Consider the following 20,699-nt stretch of genomic DNA (forward strand, 5'->3'; position numbering starts at 1 on the left):
ATGAGCCCACCAAGAAGTAGCTGCAAGCACAGCTAATTTCTAATTATCAGACACTCAGCCTGAATAGGACAAGCCCTCTGTGTTGTGCTTCAGCACACTGGGGTAGACAAAAGGCTTCAAAACAAAGTATCAACAACACCAGAGAAGAATCAAACTGGTGTGGCTTTTCCTGAGCCCCTATCCTTGCTCCTGTCCTCCCCAAGTCTCTGCTGGAAAAGGATGGATCTGCCCCCCAAGAAACCCCTTGGGATTTATGGGCAATGAAAATGTATGGAACAACAACAACAAATCCACCTACTTTTCATCTTGAAAAACTATCAAAATTTTTGAGGAAGTAATTATAGATGAGACAGATTTTCTCCAGATGTTGAAAATAATAGTTTCCCTTGCACGACAAAATAAGTTTGCTAACTTTCTAGTCTACTATTTTTTATGATTCTCAGCAGTGCTGGTAAGTGGAATTTGATAAGTTAAAACTGTCAGGTGGTTGCAAGAAAGGCATTGCAAACTTGCAAATGGAAGTCAGAGTTTTACACAAGAGGTATTTTGGAGTGGAGATATTTAAATCTGGAAGCATAAAGTTCTGGAACAGCAAACACATATTTTGTGAACTCATAAAGATTCATTTCTATCATGTTTGTGCCATCCCACAGACTTCAAGGATTTTTTAAGGTTATTCTGTTTAAAGCTGAAAGTAAAAGCATATAATTACATAAAACGTAAATAAGAGATCACTTACAGTTCTCTATCCTGTGTGTCATCTTAGGCAAGTAAACAGAGTATTCACAAATAATAGGCATCAAAATGTTCTTTTTCTTTTGTTGTTTCATTTTTTATACATAATGTTGTACATAATTTTCACTCAGTGTGAAAACAGGTATTTTCAAATGTTAATTGGTAATAAAGCTTTCATTAAAGCAGGAGGACCTATCAGAAAAATCTTCATTAAAACCTCATTCTTTTCTTACCAGATTTAGCCTAGGAGAGGTTTTTTTTTCCATTATTTTAACATCTAAATAAGAAAACAATAGGCTTTTTGTAAAAAAGACAAGGTATACATATGACAACAGCCTCCATTACATCCCCAGCCACTTCCACCCCAGGTCTGCACTCTCCTGCCTGCACCACCCCTCCTCTATCTGCTCCTGCTGAAAGCACCCACCTAAGGTGAATTTTTTCAAGAGAAGTCCTGATCCCCCAATACAAAAAAAGCCCTTTTCTGTCTGCATCTCCATGAAACATTAAACTGGATGCACAAACATAGAACTGGGTGCACAGCAAGGGAACTAGAGCAAATCCAGCTGGAAAATAGATGTGAGTGGGGACCAAACTTTCCCTTTTGGGGCTACTGTAATAGCAGTAAAACCAATATCCTCATTTGTCTATTTATTTATTATTAACTGATTTTCCTATTAAAAAAAGGACAAGTTTTGGTATTAACAAATTCAATCATGTTTATAAATAATAAAGCAAAATCCAAACATGGTCTTTCTCTCTAGTCAGTTCAGAGCCCTAATATCAAGTGCAGATATTCCCGGCAAAACTTTCAGATTTTTTCACTAATTATGTTGTTAATCAAGAGCATGACTGCACTTTGATTGCACTCAGTTATCTCTCATCTCTTTCTTCTCAAAACAGTAGGAAAAAAAAAACCAGAACAAAAGGTTCACATCTCTCACAGCTGCTCTTTATGCACATCTAATTAATCTTGGGACTATTAAAATTCAATACAATGAGAAAGTGGCCAATACCACAATCAGATAAATGAGCTCACACAGTAGTGAAACAATCAAATCAAACAAGCTTCATCAAATATTTCTCAAAAGTGACAGAACAAATACATTTCAACACCTGTTTTCAAATTCCTCAATGATGTTCCAATAGCCTTTCCTAATCCTTCAGGGGACAACAGTGGTGTCTCCTACTGCATGTGATGCATTATCTACCCTTTGAAACAGAATTTATCTCTAGTACCTTTCTGGATTAAATGCTTCTTGAAATTCTAGAGCAACTAGAAATGGCTATTCTCACTTGAAGACAGCTCATAATCTGCAGATCAAAGGAGCTAAACAAGCATTTCCTCTCTCAAACCCAATAAGAAAATCTTTCTAGTAGCAAAGAGATTCACTACATAATTGCCACATGTTCCTTATCTCTCAGCAGCTTTGGATTTTACATTCAAAAGTGTAATGGACATTATTTGAAATAGGACATTGATAATGATGTTTTGTTTAGAGCCTGACATTACAGATCAATGAAATCCTCCCGAAATGCAATGAAGAGAGAGTAACTGGGTAGGTGGGTTTTGTTAGTTACTTAAGACAATTTGGGGGTAGCTTCTCTGAGAATAAATATCTGCTCCTCCACAGGAGAACTGCCTCCTTCAGATCTTCCAATAGCCTAATTGCAGTTTTGGAGACAGAAAAATAATATATCCACTGTCTTAAACAGGCTCTGAGTTCCTATGGAATGGAATGATGGCTGATTAAGAGGGCTGTTATTCTTCCTGTGATATGTATTGGTGACAATGACATGGTGAAAGGCTCTGTGATTAATGCCATGTGAGCTCATGAACTCAAATTGTGTGAGATCCTCACAGGATGCTGGCATTCATTTATAAGTAGTAGAAGAAAATGAGTCCATCCTTACCTGCTTTACCTCATCTGCTTTTTACCTCTACCAGCCCCATCAGAGGCAGTTTGCTGGGATTGCTTTGTCAGCAAACCTTCCCACCAGAGATGATGCAGTTTGTACAGACAGTGACCAATAAATTCATACCTCTAAAAAGCACCTCTGAAAACCCACAGGATGAGACATAACAAAATCATTTTGGGGTAACCACATTCAAACTAAAATTCTTGCCAACATCACATGTATTGATTGATTTCATTTGCCTAATCCTGGCAGCAAAATCATTGCTTGTGAGCACACACTGAGCAATGTGCTTCCCAGGGCAGCAGTCCTCTACCTGCCCAATGCTGTTCCCATTCCAAGCAGGAATATTTTCTCCAGACTCTCCAGCAGATGAGATTTAGATCCCACGTTTGTGTAGGTGGCTACTTTTATGAACTCATTCAATAACAACTTGGGAGAATTTGTCAGCATGACTGACAAATATAAAAAGTGCTCAAAATGAGTGCCCTTTGCAGTGTTTCATGATCCACCTGAGAGTTATCAGTAGAAATCTGAAAAGCACATTTTAATTAAAATTAAATTTAAGCATAAACTGGATTTTTTTAAACTTAGATCTCATTACAGCCCAGTGCATACCTCCAGGTGAAGGATTGGAGCTGTTTAAGGTTTCATCATGCAAATCTCTTCCCTTGCTGTGAGGATTTTACTGCTGTTAAGCACAGTAAAAGAGGGAGATGGCCCAATCTGCTGCTCCTTTGGGCTTTACACTGGTTATACTGGGGGTGTAGAAAGCCCTTCATGCTATGAAGCCCAGAGCATAAGCATCTGGATAATTTCAATTGACCTGAAAATCTCCATGTCCTTTTCCCCCCACATTGCTTGCTGTTGAGAGTAGTGCTGGGATTGAGGAGACCACAGTTTTATCCTGGTTTCTGCTGCAGTGCCCCTGTGTGACCTTGTATATTCTCCACTCATATTATATGCTATAATCCAGAGAAATTCACTCTCCTCTTCATGTGACACAAACCCTCAATCCCAGCCTCAAGCAAACCAACAACAGCCTTGATTAGAAGGAAAAAGTACAGCAAAGCATCTACAGACACCAGAACATGTAGCCCAGCACATTTCTCATTTCTCCTGTTTTCCCTGCCCTGGGCACCTGTTTCATTCCTTCCTCAGATGTCAGTGCAGCATCAAAATGGCAATTTCTTCCTCTGCTGAGCTGCTTTTGATACCCAGGCACACACAGCCCTTCCAAGAAGGGGAGGGTGGCAGCATGATTGCAATTCTCAAGGGTGCTTCCAGCTTGCATATGTTTTAGCAGTGCTCATGAATTCCAGGGCTTGGCAAATTTTATCTGATTGTCAGTTCATATTAGTCCCAAGTTAATAATATGCAATTTTTTATAGTTTGCTGTCTAAAAACCCCCTATTAAAAATGTTACCATCTTACCTCCAAATATCACTAATATTTAGAGCAGTTGAAAATTACAATCAAGTGTCAGAAAACCCATCTCAGCTTTGGGAAAGGCAGTGTTTTCCCCTACCCTCATGTCATTAGTGAATTAGGCAGTTTCCAGAAAAGCAAAAAACTGGAAAGTTTTTGCACCTGGTTATGACCACTTTGCATGCTCTCAGCTCTGGTTCCTCAGCAGGAATTCAGCACCAGGAAATAACAGACTCTTTACCTCTTTCCTTAAACCATATTCCCCATTGCTTCCCACTGAGCAAGAACTTTGCTTTCTCACCCCATGGTCCAATTTCCTGAGTTCACACAGTGCTGTCTGAATAGCAGCATCCCAAATTGCCTTTTTCTGGTTGTGTGGTCACACACACACTCCTCATAACAAGCAGTCAAGGTTATGGTTGTCCTGACAAGGGGAGAGGAGAAACAAGCTGCATAACTCAGAGACATCAGTCCACTGAGAAGGCTGGGCTTCCACCAGAAAAGTCTTCTTCATGATTATGGATCCTCTTGAGGACATGGAGAGACTCTTCTAACAGACCCAAGGGTTTGGGAGCTGCCCTGACACCCTGACTCATAAATCCACAATGCTGCAGGCTTGGCTTGTCCCTACAGTAGCTGCAAATTTGCTTTTTGTGCCCCCTGACTGGAAATGTGGAGAGAGTGGCATGACTGAGTCAGCAGAGAGTGCAGGAGGGATGGAGGCACAGGGTCAGCATTACCTGCTCTGCAGTGGGGTTATTCTCCACTGAAAAAGTGAGAATTCTGTCCCATGGGATTTCTGCCAAAGTCACGGATTGCAAAGGTCAGCCCAGAGGCAATGCAGGATCTTTGCTCTACTTCCATCCCTCCAAAATCTTTACTGATTCCTGACTTCTCACTGCATGGGCTGTAAGCACAAAACCACCTGCTATCTCAGCCAGTGCTGGAGGTCCCCAGTCCCCAAATGCCAAAAAAACCAGGGCTTAACTCCGACCCATCATGAAAGAAACCAGAGAAACCTCACTGTGTCTGCAGACTGAGCCTCCTGCCACTATAACAAGCAAATAAATCCCACTAACTAACCCATTAATGCCTCACCTTGTGCATTTCCCAGCATTTTCCCTTTAACTACAAAGCTAAATTAATATTAAAAAGGAAAGGGGACCAGAAATTCCACACTGGTTGCCAGGGAACCTTCAAACACGGAGGTTCCTTTCAGCAGGCAGCAGCCTGGCTGCCATCCTGGGTGCAGCAGGGCTGTTCTGTCGTGAGGAGCCTGGTGTTTCACTGCATGCTGAAATAGCTCAAAGTATTTTTTACAAAGTCATGTGTGTTGATTTTGCACAGCCTGGTTTTTGGTAGTGGAGGAGAGCCACGGAAGTGACTTCTTTGAGGAGCTGCTGGAAGCTTCCACCATGTCTGACAGAGCCAATCCCTGATGGCTCTGAAGATGGACATGCTGCTGGCCCCATTAGAGATGCTGGTAACACCTCTGTGATGACATTTAAGAAAAAAATCAAAACTGTACAGGGGTAGATTTTTCCAGGGGTGGTGAGGCATCTCTGTGAGGAGAGAGGGGCTGAGGCTGGGAGAAAGGTGTTTTAAAGGCTTATTTTACTTCTCATTATCCTCCTCTGACTCTGTTAATAATAAATTCACCCTATGCTTTTAAATTTGAACTTATTTTGCCCTTAGAGCATTTTCTCTCAGTCCTTATTTCAACTCATGAACCCTTTGTTATTTTTCCCCCTCTCCTCTGCCCAGCTCTAGCAGGAGAAGGTGAGCAAACAGCTTTCATGGGTGCCTGGCATTTGGCCAGTGTCAAACCACAACATCATGGGAGGTCAATATCACAAATACTCGGTGCCTTCAGCATTTTAAATGCACCTGTAAGTATTTCAGTTCTCTGTGGAGAGTCACACAGCATCCAGAGTGGCTTTGCTGAGAGATTGCAGCACTTGTCCACTCCCCTGAAGTCCTGGAACCCAGGAGAGCTGCTGCAAAGCCCAAGTGCACCAACACAGACTGTGGGAATGGAAGAAAGACAAGCTGTCCCACGGGCACCTTCCTTCTCCTCTTCCTCACAGGCCTCTTCCAGCCTTCTCCTGAGCAAGCAGCAGGGGTTGGAGTCAGCAGCCATTCTCAGCAGCTGATTCTTCCAAGAGCAGGAGCCTGCAGCACTTCCTGCACTGGAGAAAATCAGTGAGGGAGAAACTTGTTTAGTAGTTCTGCCTAAGCAGTGCCACCCTAGAGCCTCCCAAAACTGTTTCTGTAGGAACCAACACTCCTAGTCCTTGGAAGCACCAGAACAGATCTCATCATCTGAATTTTCTTGTTCCTATGTTGTTTTGTTCTGAAAATAGGATTTCCAAGTAGCTTAAGCTCCCAGCAACAGCCTAGGGAGTTGAATTTATTCATATAAATATATATATGTGTGTATAAATATATATATGCATATAATTGGTTCTGCAGAAACACGTGGAAAGTAAAAATGACACAGAGTGAAATCATAATATATTGATTTAAGGCATCTGCAGCCCCTTGCTGAGGCAGCAGGCGCTGGCATCCACACAGTCAGTAGCAATGAAAGTCATTTTAAATGCCCTACACTCTGCTCCCTCGTGGAAAGCTGGCACAGCTCTGGCTCCCCAGTATATCCTAGTTCCAGGATCAGCCCCAGCCCTGCAGACAAGCAGTAGCACAACTTAAAAACATCAAGTAAAAGTCAAAGTCACCTGGGCAGGGAGCAGAGAGCCAGCCTGCTGCAGAGCCAGCCCTTCTGGCAGACCCAGCATCTGCCTTGGTGTTTCTACTTCTGCTGCAGACCCCAAGGCAGGTGTGTGCTTTCTGACAGCACAGTCTAAAAGGGGATGTTGAGGAAATCCATATCCTAATTATCCACTGTCCACACCACAGCAACCAAGACCCAGAAAGAGGAGACTTCTAATCTTCCCCCCCTGCTTTCTCTCCAGCTAGGCAACTCTCACTAACTTCATCCAGCAATTGCATCTCATTTGTTTAATAATGATAGAGAATGTTTGTGGGTGGTAACATCATACAATGCTTTGATGTATATTTGATAACAAAAGTTAATGTATGCTCAAAGGGAGAAGGGAGCAAATCAGCCCAAGGAGAGTTCTGGAAGCAAACACAGTTTGTGGTATCTCCCAGTTTCCAGCTCCACATGCATTAACTCCCAGGTGCCAGAGAAGCCCCTGGTAAATCAGTGTCAGGGCAGTGAGAGGTGCAGTGGTGCACACACAGCTGCACTAGCAAAGCCTGTTCCATTCTGAGCTGCCAGTTCCATGGTGTTTAGGGAGAGATGATGCTCTGACAAAGCTGTTTCCTCATTGCAATGACCTAAAGAGGGCAGCTTGGCTCACCAGAGAGTTGACAATTAAGTTGGGAAAGGAGACTGCAGCTGCTTGGAGCTTTAAAGGAGGACGTTTTAAAGAGAAGAAGCAAAAAATATCATTTGTCACTTCAGTTTCCAGAAGTTTGGCTGATATTTACTTTTGGGGAGGGGTTTATAATCTGAATGGATGCACAAACCAGGAAAGCAAGCCACCCATGGAAGTCCAGGTCCTTGCAGGAGCTCTTCTGCAGGCTGGGATGGAGAAGCTCACAGACCACAAGTGACGGGTCCCCGCCAGAGTCTGGCTGTGAACAGCACACCCAGCACATCCTCCTTCCCACTGCATTTGGAACATGGACAATTTGTCATTCCTGATGCTTTGTAGGACACACTAGAAGGACATCTAGAGCCACTGCACAGCACACAAATACCTGCTTAATTCATAGAACCAAGAGAAGAATGAGATGAGGAGGTGCCTCATGGCCCTTCACTTTGTATCTTCCAGATGAACCTTGCTCCTCTTTCCTTATGCCCCACACTTCAGGTAGATAGTGGTGGATATCAGCTTCTGCTCCATCCCCTTATCTCCACGCTGAACCATCCACAAGCATCCCACACTCTGAACCCTGCCAGCTCCTGACACGTATTTCTATTAAAGAAAAAAAAAAAAAAGCAAAACCATCATCAGCAAAAAATTTACAAAACCTAAACAACTTCCCCCACCAACAACCCCAAACCCAAATGTTTAGGAAAATAAGAATAAAAAAATGCCAGAAAATTTTCACATCTCTGACTTATATAATGAAAATTTCAACTTCTAAATTATATTTTATGCTCTTGGCCTTTGACTGCATTGATATGCTTGGCTATAATTAAAAAAAAACACCTTTAAAGATGAACAAGCCAAAGCAAGATTTTAACACTTTAGTCTGACTCAGATTTCCAGCACTTAGAGAAATTGCAAATTTTGCCATGCTAATCCTGCTCATTCATATTAATGCATGGGAGATCAGCATTAGTACAATCAAAATGCATACTCAGTGTTGTGAGCTTATTTATTTAAAATAGGGTTTATCATCAGAATGCAACATTGAGAGCACATTAATACTGTGATGGCAGCAAGGCCTTGGTAAATTGCTTTGAGGACTTAAAACATCATACAGAAAACCTCAGAAGTAAATCAAGTACTTTGTGGGAATGATAGATCAGGGAATTAGAAGTCATACTGGACACAAGGTACAAGTGATAATCTTTGAGTGACTTGGTACAGTAGAACTAATCCCAGAAGGGACAAAATTATGTCCACAATGCTCAGTGTGAGAGCACAAATGTTACAAGATCTGTCAGTGTGAAGCCTGAAGTTTCTTAATGTCAGCTTGTCTGAAGAAAGGGAACAAAGCCAGTTAGCTCATGATACGCTTCAAACTCTTCCATGAAAGATGACTTACAAGAATTCATTTAAAGATACATATAAATTCATTTCTGCGAATATAAAATGTATTTTTTGGTAACTGATGCCACTATTTTGGCTCAGACACAGGAGATACGGGCAAACTGAACCCCTGCACACAATGGCTCACGTGAACAAAGCAGCGCAGCAGCCTCGTGCACTGGAAATGGATATTGTTCTTGCTCTTGTGGATGGCATGGTGCTCAAAAAACAATGTTAAGAAGCAAAGAGAGACGAGAATAGTTTGATGGGTACCATTTCACCTGTCCAGAAAGGATTTTAAAGCTTGCAAAGTTGATTACATTCTTTACATTTTGCTGCTAGAATGACAGCTATTTCTGCTCCCACTGCTGGTGGAGACATCTCCTACATAAAGCCAAAGCCGGCTGATTGGAAATGAGAGCTACAAAATGCTGACTGCCAGGAAGGGCAGCCAAGACAGACACAGTTCAGAGGGTATTAGTGGGAACCACACAGCCTCTTTTTATGTCTGACATCTCAGCTGATTTAGCTGTAATTTTCAGAACCATCCTAGAAGATATACATTTCTTAAATAAGGATGTTTCAGTATTTCTCGTTAATAAACCTGGTCTTTTGAAGCTCTGAGGAGCTCAGCTACCCTCTGAATGAAGCTTTGCATTCATTATTCCAGCTCATTGCTGCAATGTTCTTGGGTAACGAAGCACAGCACATAATATGGCTGATCATTTAGCTCCAGAGGACACAAAGGCAGAAATCGCACTCCTGTTAGAAGATTTTTTTATGAGCCATTCCAAAGAATGGATTTTTTTTTTTCCAGAGTTTAATTTACTTTCCCTCAGGAATCCACACATGCTCCAAATCTGGACAATCATGAGAACAAAAGCTACTGAATTCAATGAGCCAAGGAGTTTGGGGTTTTTTTCAGATTCTCCTTCCTCTGCAGGATAGGTGGTACTTTGTCCTCCAGCTGGAGCTGATTTCAGCTGGACTGCACAGGCAGTGACAGCAAGGCTTCCTCTCTTAGCTCCAGAGCAGAGGGACATGGTCCCTGCCTAAATTGAGCCCATGCTTCATTAAAGTCTGGCTACAACAGCCCTGCACAGGCCAAGCCAGGAAAGGTGCAATGATGGTGGAAACCAAGAGTTCCCTGCAGCATCCCAAAGCAGGCAGGAGTCAGGCAGTCAGCAGAAAGTGCTTTCACTGGGCTTCAATTTGATCTCCAGCTATTTTAATTTGCAGAAGTCTCCCTCTGTGAAGCAAGGTGGGAGGGAGAGAGAGAGGGAGGGAAGGAGGAGAGCCTGGTCACGGTTCCCAGCAGGAGAGCAGCACGGCCAAGCCATGCACAGGTAGCCAGGAGCAGGCTGTGTGCAGAGGGCTGGTTTGGGGGCAGCCTTTGGAATGGCTCAAACTGCTCAAGGGCAATGCTCTACCAAGCCAGGGAGCAGGAACAGCAGTGGAGGGATGAGTTGTCACATCCTACCTTATGTCTGGAAAAACACTCCATATACATGAAAACAACAAAATGTGCACAACAGTGATCTACACCAGGGCAATATCTTTGTCCTCAGTTGCCCTTTGTGAAATTGCACAGTTCCTTTCATAACAGTAGTTAGGGATCTTTAATTCCACCTCTTGGGCTCCTGCCCAAATTGCAGAGCAGGGCCCAGGTGCTCAAATTCTGGCTGCCCCACAGAGGGGTTTAGCCACTCTGTCCAGGGACAGTCAGCTCCACAGCAAACCTCACGAGAGGCAATGTGACCTCCCCTTCTGGCAACACGAAATCTGTTTGCTCAGGTGGGAGCAGGGAGATGGGGCAGAGCTGCAGGCACTGCTACAGCAAATCCCACATGGCAAATCAGCCCCAGGGCCACGGCTTCACCGGAGCATGGGAGAGCTCCAGGGATCCCAGAGCCAGGCAAACAGGCACACAGCATCACCTGTGGTCCCCTGCATCACCACACAACACTCCCTGCTGGAAGGCAGGAGGAGTAATGCCCAGGGAAAGGCTTGTTTAGCAAAGATTTATTTATGTGCAATGCCTCTCTAAATAAGAAGCTCCTTGCCTTTGACTCTGTAGACATTCCTACGCCACCTTATGCCTAGGAAATGCTGTCTCTACCACATTCACTCGGGTTTTTTGGTTGCTGAGAATTTTAAGCCAGGTTTCAAAAATCTCAGAACAGCTTTCAGCAGCACAGGAAAGCTGTTGTGTTGGGTTTTATTTAGCTGCAAGCGTTCAAAAGCAAATGTTATGATTTATAAATCTGGGGGAATGGAGGTAGGAAAGAGCTGTAAAAATATATATATCTGACTACTATCCTGCTGCTGTTTAGCTCCAAGAGGAACAGTGTAGCTGCCTGTGTGCATTCTGCACACCATAATTTCATGCCAAATGACAGGGAAATGTTTGACCAAAACAACCCCTAAAAAGCTGAAGAACGGTCTCACAGCCCACAGCCATTAACACCACTCAGAAGAAAATGATTGCTAACCCTGACACATGTTCATAAACACAACCCTCATGAAGCCACTGGAGAAGGGACTGAAACAGCAGATCATTAGGGGAATAATTATGGCCAACTCACAGACATTTTTATGACCTAGTTAACATTTGATGGCAAATATTAGCAAATGCAGCCGCCTGTGTCAGAGCCTCAGTGGTGCCCATCTTTGTGCACTGCTGAACCCTTGCTAATCCTGCCCCTGCTGCCCTAAAAACATAGCCCTGACCCAAAGAGAGAAACTCTGGTGCTCTTCAGAGGTGGGCTTCTTTATTAAGAGATATTAATATTAAGAGAGCAGCTGAAAGACAGGCAGAAGAACTCCATGGATCATAATAAAGATCACAAAACTGCCATCTTCTAAAATTAACCACACATCCTATGAGTTCTCCCACTTGTTGTAGGAGTAGCAGGGCTTTTTGGAGTGGATTTTTCTCATTTATTCTATTTAATCTTGTTTGTTAGTTTTGCATGACTTAATAAATCCAAACAGCCTTTACTGAACAGAAATGCCAAGACTGTCTTCTAACTAGAGGGCATTTAACTCTCTAGTAACACAGACAAAAGGGGTTTTTTAAGTCTGTAATTAGCAGAAGTGATATTGGACCAAATAAATTTTCGTGGTGCTCCAAAGCAAAAAGGTCATGATCCAAAACAAAAAAGCCCCTATAATTAAATAACAAACTACTGATGCAGAGTTGAATAATTAGGGATAGAGAGAAAGCACAGAAGCTCCTGGCTAAGAAGGCAGCCTATGGCTGCAGGAACTTTCAGTGAAACTGGCACTCTCATAGGAAAGTGTTCAAAATGTATCTGTACTCTCAACAGCATGGCAGCATATAACAGGAGCAGCTGTGACTTTGCCTTACCTTTAATGATCTCAGGTATAAAAGTAATCGTGATGGACTAGTTAATTACAGCTTTCCTATTCAGTAATATAAAAGATCCTACTCTGCTTTAATTTTAATGTCAAAAAGGGGAGGTAGAGAATGAAAAGAGACCCAGGTAAGGAGCATACAATTTTGCTAAATATAATCCATGGATTTACCAGCCCCCAACTAGCACACATAGAAAAGAAGATATTTCATGCAAATGGGAGGCCCATTTCCTTACAGCAGTCGATCCCCAGCTCGTTCAGCAGGACCATTACCTGCCTTTCCACATGCCAGTGTGGGAGTTTTGCATTTCATCTCCTCCCACACAACAGCTGCAGCCCCCAGTCCACTCCCTTTGGTGGCAAAAGGGCTTTTGCTCCAAGCTGTGCAGGATCCTCCTGTGTCTGCAGTTGCAGACCTACCTGAGCACAAGTTCAGGAGATGTGGGACATCAAGCAGAATCACTCTAGCAGATTTCAGTTTTGCCCACCCCATCGTCATCACAGAGGAGTCTCAGGAGAAGACTCACAGTGTTTCCCCAAAACACCAGCTTCTGTATGCAGATCCTCATGAGGGCAAGCTAACAGCAGCAGGGAGCACAGCTCAGCCCAAACCAATGCAAAAATGAGCCTCACTTTTGCTTTCAGAGTAGCCCTACCCATCTCTCTTTGTTGTGTGTTTCAGCTGAGCTAACCCAGCGCAGTTTTCAGATTGTGCCCACACTAATTGCTCAGGGCCCCGTTATCTAGGGATATGGGACATGCTGCCCTCAGCCCCATCAGAGCTCACAAAAATATGCATGCAAAATGCTTTGTTTGCCTTTGCTTCATTTGGCTTCCACCCTTCAACGAGGGTTATTTCAACGAGCTGAAGACAGAACAGAGCAGCCCTGGATTTAATCTGGCCTCAATAGCGCAGGAGATTGCTGGGTGCGGAGCTGCAAACAGAGGGTGACCTTGCTGCTGTCACAGCCCAGCCCCAGAGGGGCACAGCCAGGGCTGATCCAAGCTCTGCTCACACCCTCAGTGCCTGTGGTGTGCTCAGCCTGGCAGGGAGGGAGCAACCCTGCACCCCTGAGTTTTCTTGCTGACACACAGCCTGGGTGGGAGGTGAGCCCTCAGCACACTGGGGTGAAGGAGGCTCATTCCAAGAAGGAATTGGAGGGTTGCATCCCTCCAATGTGCTATCCCAGGGGAGCATGCAGTGCTCTTTCTAGCTGAATGCAGATTCTTCATGGCTCAAAAACATTTAGTTGTGGCATCAAATACCCTGGGAAAAAACTCTGCATCCTATTTATACCTGCCACCATTAGCTGGAAATTATTTTCTGTAGGTGGGAACATCAAGGTTTCCTATTCTGTCAAAAATATCAGCAACATTGCCAAACTCTTAGAGATGAGCATTTTGCCAAACTCTACACAAAGGAAAATATTTTTGCTTTTGGAGAGGTGAGGATGCTCTGGGAAAGGCAGGAATGCTAGTGGGTTGCTGCTCAATGTCAAACCCCCTGCTGTTTATAAGGGGCAATTAACTAATTGCTTCCTAACTATACTAATTAGTATTAGTAAGTACTAATACTTACTAATTGCATGCTAACTAATTGCTAACCTACATGCCTTATGGACTTCTAGTAAGAAATAAATAATAATCTTCTCTTCAGAATCTTTTTTGAAAGTCTGAGTTTTATCCTTAGCTTTAAACACTCCTAAATCTTTAGCACAGCTCATAGCAAGAGCCTCCAGAAAGGGGAACACAGTCCACAGGTGGCTGTGCCTTTCAATGGAGAAGGTGAGTTCTAAACAGCAGAAAAAGATATAATAGAGCATTCAGGAGCATCTTAAAATAGAAGGATTAGGACACCCTGGATGGCAAGTCAGGTACAGACAAAACAAGACAGCCTTCTGCAGACAATATGTCCTGTGCCTCCCACTCTCACCTCATCAAAAACGCAATGGAATTAACATTTTGCAAAATCATCTTTGCAATAAAGCCTCTAGAATAGGGTCTTCTCCATTGCTCTTGGTGGTTGCTCTCAGGCAGGATGGGCAGCAGCAGAAGGAAGGGAGGAAGAGAGAAGCACCACATCTCTCTTTACTCCATGCAGAAACATCCTGCTTTAGAGGAGTCAGTGCTGCTCACTTTGGGTACACATTCCACTCACCAGCCTCTTAACCATTCTGGAGTTGGCCAGCCTCTCTCCCTGGCTCTCAGAAATGCCTGTGTATTTCTCATTTTGTTCCAGCATAGAACAGAAGTGGCTTCTAAAGCCCTGGCTGTGCCCATAAAGCAGAGCCAGACAGCTCCACGCACAGCTCCACTCATGTTTCCCTGCACCACAAGGAGAGAGATGGCACAGAGAAATTATAGCCAACTCCTAGGCAGTCTCCCCCATCCTGGCTTTGCAACGACAGTAGAGTAGCTTGAAAGAAAGACACGCTGTAGCAAGATTTTTGTAAGTTTTGCAAAACACCCAGTGACCTTTAGCAGCACAGGGCTGGGGAACAGACTGGCAGGGGGTGTATGAAGTGAGCACATTCACTTGGATTCACGTGCTGTCTGTGCAACAGTGATTTTTAACAATTCAAAGCTGCCCACTCTCCTGTCATATGAAAGTTCAGCTGTTTTCCCCATTTCAGGATGAATCATAGGGTGATGAATTTGCCTATTAACTAAGGGTGCAATCCAGCACTGGGCTGGCTGGCTCCTAGCTCTGCCCTAAACCCCACAACCTTTATTAAGACCCTCTGAACTGAGTCAGCATGCAGGGCTGGGATTTTTGTGCTGGCTTCCACAAAGCAGAATTATTTCCTTTTGAAATTCTCCAGTCGTGCATTCAAGAAAGATTAACCTGTGTTTACTAGGTAGAGGAAACGAGACAGACAAATGGATGTCTCTGCCTGCTGCCAAGAGATCTCAGGTGACCTGTATCAACAGAGGCTGCAAATCCACAGCCAGACAAAATGTCATCTGTATTACTCAGACTAGGGGAGCATTTAGCATGTAGATTTGCTACAGTCAGAGCAAAGGGTTTCCTGATCGATCCAGTTTCACACAGGGCAAAGAATTAAAAAGTGGTAAATTCCTGGTCTATAAACCTGGGCAGCTCCCAGAAGCAGCAGAGGAGAAGGGACACATCAGAGCAGACTGGTGATCTGGTAGATCACCTTCCATGTGGTACTGAAGCTACTCTGCCTGTGGATACGCACATGGTTCACTGTAATCGTACATGATCTTGGTTTCTGCACAGCCAGAGCATGACTTAGAGGGGTGGAATCCCTGCTGATCCATAACAAAGGAACAATCCTGCTGAAACCCCATGGAATCAGGGTATAAGGAATCCCAGTATCAGGAATCAGGACACTCATTGCCAACAACCTTCTAGTTCCTGTGAAGGAATTGAACTAGTTTCTCCTAGCTGTGTCTGCCTTTCTCTTGCAAATGCATCATGAACCTTCCTGTCATTTCCTTATAAAATTGTTCAGTCAAGATTTCCACTCAGCTGGCTTGAGTGCATCCTTCCTATTACATTAATATATGCAAACGGGTGGCATTATTGATGCAAACAAGGGGACAAAAGGTCACCAAAGCAAGTTTAATTAAAAAGAAAGTCTGAAGTTGAGCAAGACTTAGCTAAACTGAGATATATTGATTAGCTAAGCTAACAGTTTTAATTATTACAAGACAACCACAAGTTTTCCTTGATATTGAACACAGACAATCCTTCAGATGACACTATCACATCTCTCTGACATTTCCAATCCCCTGGGAGATTGCTTAGGCTAAAACCAACAAAAGACAACTGCAAGTGAGCAGAGGTCTCCAGCCTGATGTGGGCAGAGTTCCTGCTCTTGATGAAATTCAAACAGATGCTCCTGCAGAGCATCCTTCTGTGGGGTAAATCACAGCCATCTGTGTGAAAACTGGCCCCTTGGAGCAAGACAGGAATGGCAGAATGGCTTAATCCCTGTAATTATACAGCTAACTCTTATTAAAAATAATTTTTAAAAAATGACATCTTCAAGCATCACCCTAGAATTTGAAATCAATTAAAAAAAAAAAAGAAGGAAGACAAAGGGGGTATGCACTTATCCTAGATCCATAAATGATGTGGAGAAGGGAAACAAAATATAGTGGGATTTTGTTTTTAATTTTAACCTTTGTACAAACCAGGGTTTGTGTAGTCAGCAGCACCATTCCTGAACAGAGAATGCATCCACAAGGCCCTTTCGCCAGTGTCAGCTTCTCAAGGGAAGGCTATTTCTCCCATCACTTGCACCATGGGACAACCCTGAGTGCAAGTTAATATTTTTGGGTAAATTTTTAAAATATGTCTTATCCCAGAAGAACAGGTCACTTTCACCAAAGCTCACAGAAATTTTCTTTACTTCATCTCCATCCTTTTCAAAGCACTCTTTCCCCTAAATGAAGAGATATTGCCTGCACATTAGCTCCATCACACAAGACACTGCAGATATGCAGCTGATAAAGGAGCACGAAGGGGAAAGGGAGACACAGGACTCTGAGAAAGTCTGTAATCATCTGAGAGGGTGTGTCCAGCTGAGGGTTGATGCTGGTGAGAGAAGAGAGGCAGAGAAATGAGTCCAACCTCTGCACTACAAATGCAATTTAATCAAAAGGAAAATACTTCCCATAAATTGTTTCAATATCTTGAACAATCTGATAAACAATGAGACTCAGATTATAAATACAAAGAACCTGGAGAATGGGTGAGACTTTTAGTCATGGCAAACTCCAGCACAAGAGCAAAAAAATTCAGGGCAAATGCTGTCTAAGCAGAACAGGAGAGATAGCATCAGATGTGAAGAGCTAATTGAAATTATCCCAGTGTAGCTAAAATAATTAAGTTGAAGCTTAGTTCCAATAGGAGCTAATTCTCCTCCGGGGGAGGCTGCCCTCCAGAGCCTGCTGAGCAGTGAGTGTCCCCTTTGACCCTGCCAGCCCCCTCTGCTACACAAATCCACCCATCTCACCACACCCTCTGCACTGCCACAGGCTGGACTCTGCCTTTCCAAGCTTCAGCCCACTGCTCACCTCTGCAATCTGAGGGCTCTGGGTTCAAGTCAGAAGCCCCTGCATGGCACAGAGCTGGAGAGAAGGGGCTCCAGCAGCAGAGTCTGGTCCCCATCACCCAAGTGGATGCCAGAAGGTAGCAAAGACCATGCTTTTGGGGCTGGGGAGTTCAACTACTGCCTCAAGGTCCTCCTACCTAAAGAAAGGGGGCTTCAAACTCACCCTGAAAGTAAAAGTACAGAGCAAACCCAGCTGGACCTCTGTTAACTGGTCATTCACACACAGCAAATAACATTACAAAGAGCTGGACCCCTCCACCTCCTGTTACATCTCTCTCTTTTCACCCTTGTTTCTCACTTGCTGTTTCACCCCCAGTCCCCAGCAATAACAAAGCCATAATTTCTCCCCACACCTGAGGCTCATATTAATTCCTCACTCCATCAGCTCCTGCCTGTGTTTTCCCAGTAATCTGCTGGAGCCAGAGGGACAAAACCACTTGGTGCTCATCTCCATGAGGCTGTTCCACCCTGCCCTGTGGTCAGCCTTGGGTCCTGGCTTGCAGAAGCCCAGAATTGAACAGCCTGCAGGTTGCAGTGATGAGGAGTGATTGCACTTCAATCAGCAGCCAGCCCTGTGAAGATCAGCAGCTTTGATTTTTGCTGGATAGGAGAAAGAGAGGTTAGAAATATTCTAGCCTGATCCCAGCTGGTCAGGCAATTTTTTAAAAGATTAAATAGAGCAAAGATTGTGTTAGGAAGTAGACTTTTATGATTTTTTTTTTTACCCCCAGACTGAACAAAAAGCTCAGTGATATTGTAAATAATATGTTGAAGGCAACTGAACTGAATTTCACAATCATAACAGGAGGAATCCCAAATGATGCTCTGAGCTGGTACAGAGGACAAGGACTCCACCAGACAAGGAGTTTTTGCAATGAGAAATTGCACTTTAAAGGACATCATTATAGTCACTGCATGAAGATGAGAGAATGGATCCATATTTAGTTACATTGCTGAATAACAGCTAACAAAGTGCTTTCAGAGATGAAGTGAGTGTACAATCATGAGCTCAGCATGAGAGGGCAGAGCTGCTCTGCACAGGACAGCGAGGAATTAGCCATGGACTCCCATGGAATACCAGCCTCATCTCCTCTGAAACCACCCAATCACTGCTGCACACTCTCCATGAAATGGTAATTCAAACGCAGGCTGAGTCCTTGTTGGCCTCCCTTCACTAAGTCAAGAGAGCTAAAACCCATTCACAAGTACTCTTAAAGTTCAGTCACTGCTGTTTGTACAGCAGAGCCAGGAATAAAAAACATCTCAGAGTCAAGAATTCAGGGAGCCTGTCTCAAATCCCCCAAGGTGGCAATTAGGCTGATCTCAAGCTCATCTTTTTCTAACTGAAAGTTAAATTTAAAAAGTTTACGTCTAATCTGCCCTCTCTCCTCAAACACAACACATTTAGAAATAATAATTCTCTCCCGCATGTGACTTCAGCTTTTAACTTCCGTAACTACAAGGCAGGGGTTCCCCTGTGAGGCTGATCTTCCCCTGATTTCCAGGTCTACCCTGCACCCAGGCTGCTCTGTCCTAGGAAAAGCTTAGTGTTCTGTTTGCTAAAATCCAGGCTGTAAAGGCATCCCAGCATAAAACTACAACAGAACATTTCTGGTTACTGCAGAGAAACAGATCTTCAGTCTCAATGTTAGCTGTATGGTCACAGAACAAGCAGCTGCTGAAATTAATGATATCCACTCTCTTCTAGATGCTTCTAGGTTTTGGGCTTTCCACAAATAAAAGACCTTACATTAAAAATTTTTAGTCACTTGAACTTGCATCTTTTCATTTTATATATAATTTTTCTTATTGTTACTGTTCTGACTAGGGATTCTTTCCACCACACCACACTCCAGTCAAATCCTGCTCTGAAAACATGATACACCAAATGTCATAGTACCACACAGGATATCAGTCTAATAGACTTTCACTCCTTTCATCTTCTTCCACATCAAAACACAAAGTATTTCCAGGCACTTTAGAAAGTCAGCATGGTCTCTGCAGCACACCAAGATCAATCTACAATTTTAATGTAGTTTTGTCAAAAAATATTAATGCACCTAATGGCAACATAATGAGGCAAGGCTTAACCCAGCTGCATGAAAATTAAAGTAGATGAATATTATTTCACAGGATCTAGTCCTTCAGCAAATCAGTTACTTGCCTGTCTGCATGCCAAATTTGAAGCTACAGTTCTCTCTGATGTGAAATTCTACTTTCTGATACAAAAATCTGCATCTGACATGAAGAATTTAAACCAACTTGATTCACACTGATAATCTGTGGTTTTCAGGAATTTGCCATGTGGACCATCTATTAGAATCATCAGAAAATCCTGGGATGGGGTAAAGCACATAAAAGCCTCTCTGGACTGTGGTTTCAGGTGAAGAATGTTGTACAGAGGCAATGTCCCTGCATTTCATTCCTTGCCATTTTCAAAGGTGGGATAAATCCTCCCCACACTGTGCTTGTGTTACTCCACATCACCTTATTTCCATTCCCTTCCTTTTTATTTCTGCCTTTGTATGTTTTGGAGGCTTCTCAAGTCCTTGACATCCATACCCTGCAGCCTTCCACACTTTATCCCATGTGAGTTCCCCAAAAAGAAAGGTGGGGGTGGTCTTTGCTGTCTTTGCTCTCCTAGGGAGCTTGACTGTCTCCATGTCCAGCTCACAGTAAACTGAAAAGCCCAAGCAATGCTGTAAGCCAGGCAAATGTTCTGAGACTCCTGGATCTGTTTGTTTTCCCACTGCTTCATTTAATTCATGAAAACTGCAGGATTTCACAACAGTCCTTTCCAGCACAATAACGCTCCAGATAGAAAGGCAAACACAAATAATAGGGAATTTTGTGCACCAGAAAAAAGAAACAGCAACAACAAAGCAACGCCCTGAAAAAAGAATGAATTAAATAGGAAAGGAAGTGAAAAATGCTGGTGATTGAGTGAGAGAGTGCAGCAGAGCAAACACTTGCCAGCTGGGAGACGCCACAGGGCAGGGTGGTCAGCACACTGGAGCTGGCTAGTCTGTGCTCAGCAGGTTTCTGTCCTGGATGTGAAAAACCCTGTTCTTGCCAGAACAGTAAAACTGGCCCAAGAAGCCAGCCCTCATGATGTGTCTGCCCAGGCACCTCCAGGAGGCCACATGCACTTCTGCTCTATCAACCACAGCGACCCTGCAAAGGGACCAGAGCCCTCTAGTGCCTCCAGCCATCACTTCAGACAGACTTCCCTGGCACTCCAACCAACCATGAGAATGTCATTTATAAATAACCCATCAATTATCCATTTGCTAAAGTAGCAGAGTCAGTTAGACACCTCCTGGGCTGTCTGGGTCAGTGAAACATTTCCCAGTGGATGGGCGCAGCA

General features: G+C 43.6%; 1 long non-coding RNA gene across 1 annotated transcript in view; it reads right to left on the reverse strand.

Annotated features, from left to right (window-relative positions):
* Positions 1 to 790: 790 nt before the first annotated feature.
* Positions 791 to 20,699, reverse strand: part of LOC147650564 (uncharacterized) — a 32,927-nt gene continuing 13,018 nt past the window's right edge. The window contains exons 2-4 of the long non-coding RNA XR_015276195.1: positions 7,867 to 8,084; positions 7,633 to 7,775; positions 791 to 6,269 (exon numbers count right to left, since the gene is read on the reverse strand). This is a non-coding gene — a long non-coding RNA (uncharacterized LOC147650564). The remainder of the gene's footprint in view (positions 6,270 to 7,632; positions 7,776 to 7,866; positions 8,085 to 20,699) is intronic.

The sequence above is a fragment of the Cyanistes caeruleus genome, chromosome 14 (assembly GCF_971803275.1).
Source record: "Cyanistes caeruleus chromosome 14, bCyaCae1.hap1.1, whole genome shotgun sequence".
Lineage (NCBI taxonomy): Eukaryota > Metazoa > Chordata > Aves > Passeriformes > Paridae > Cyanistes > Cyanistes caeruleus.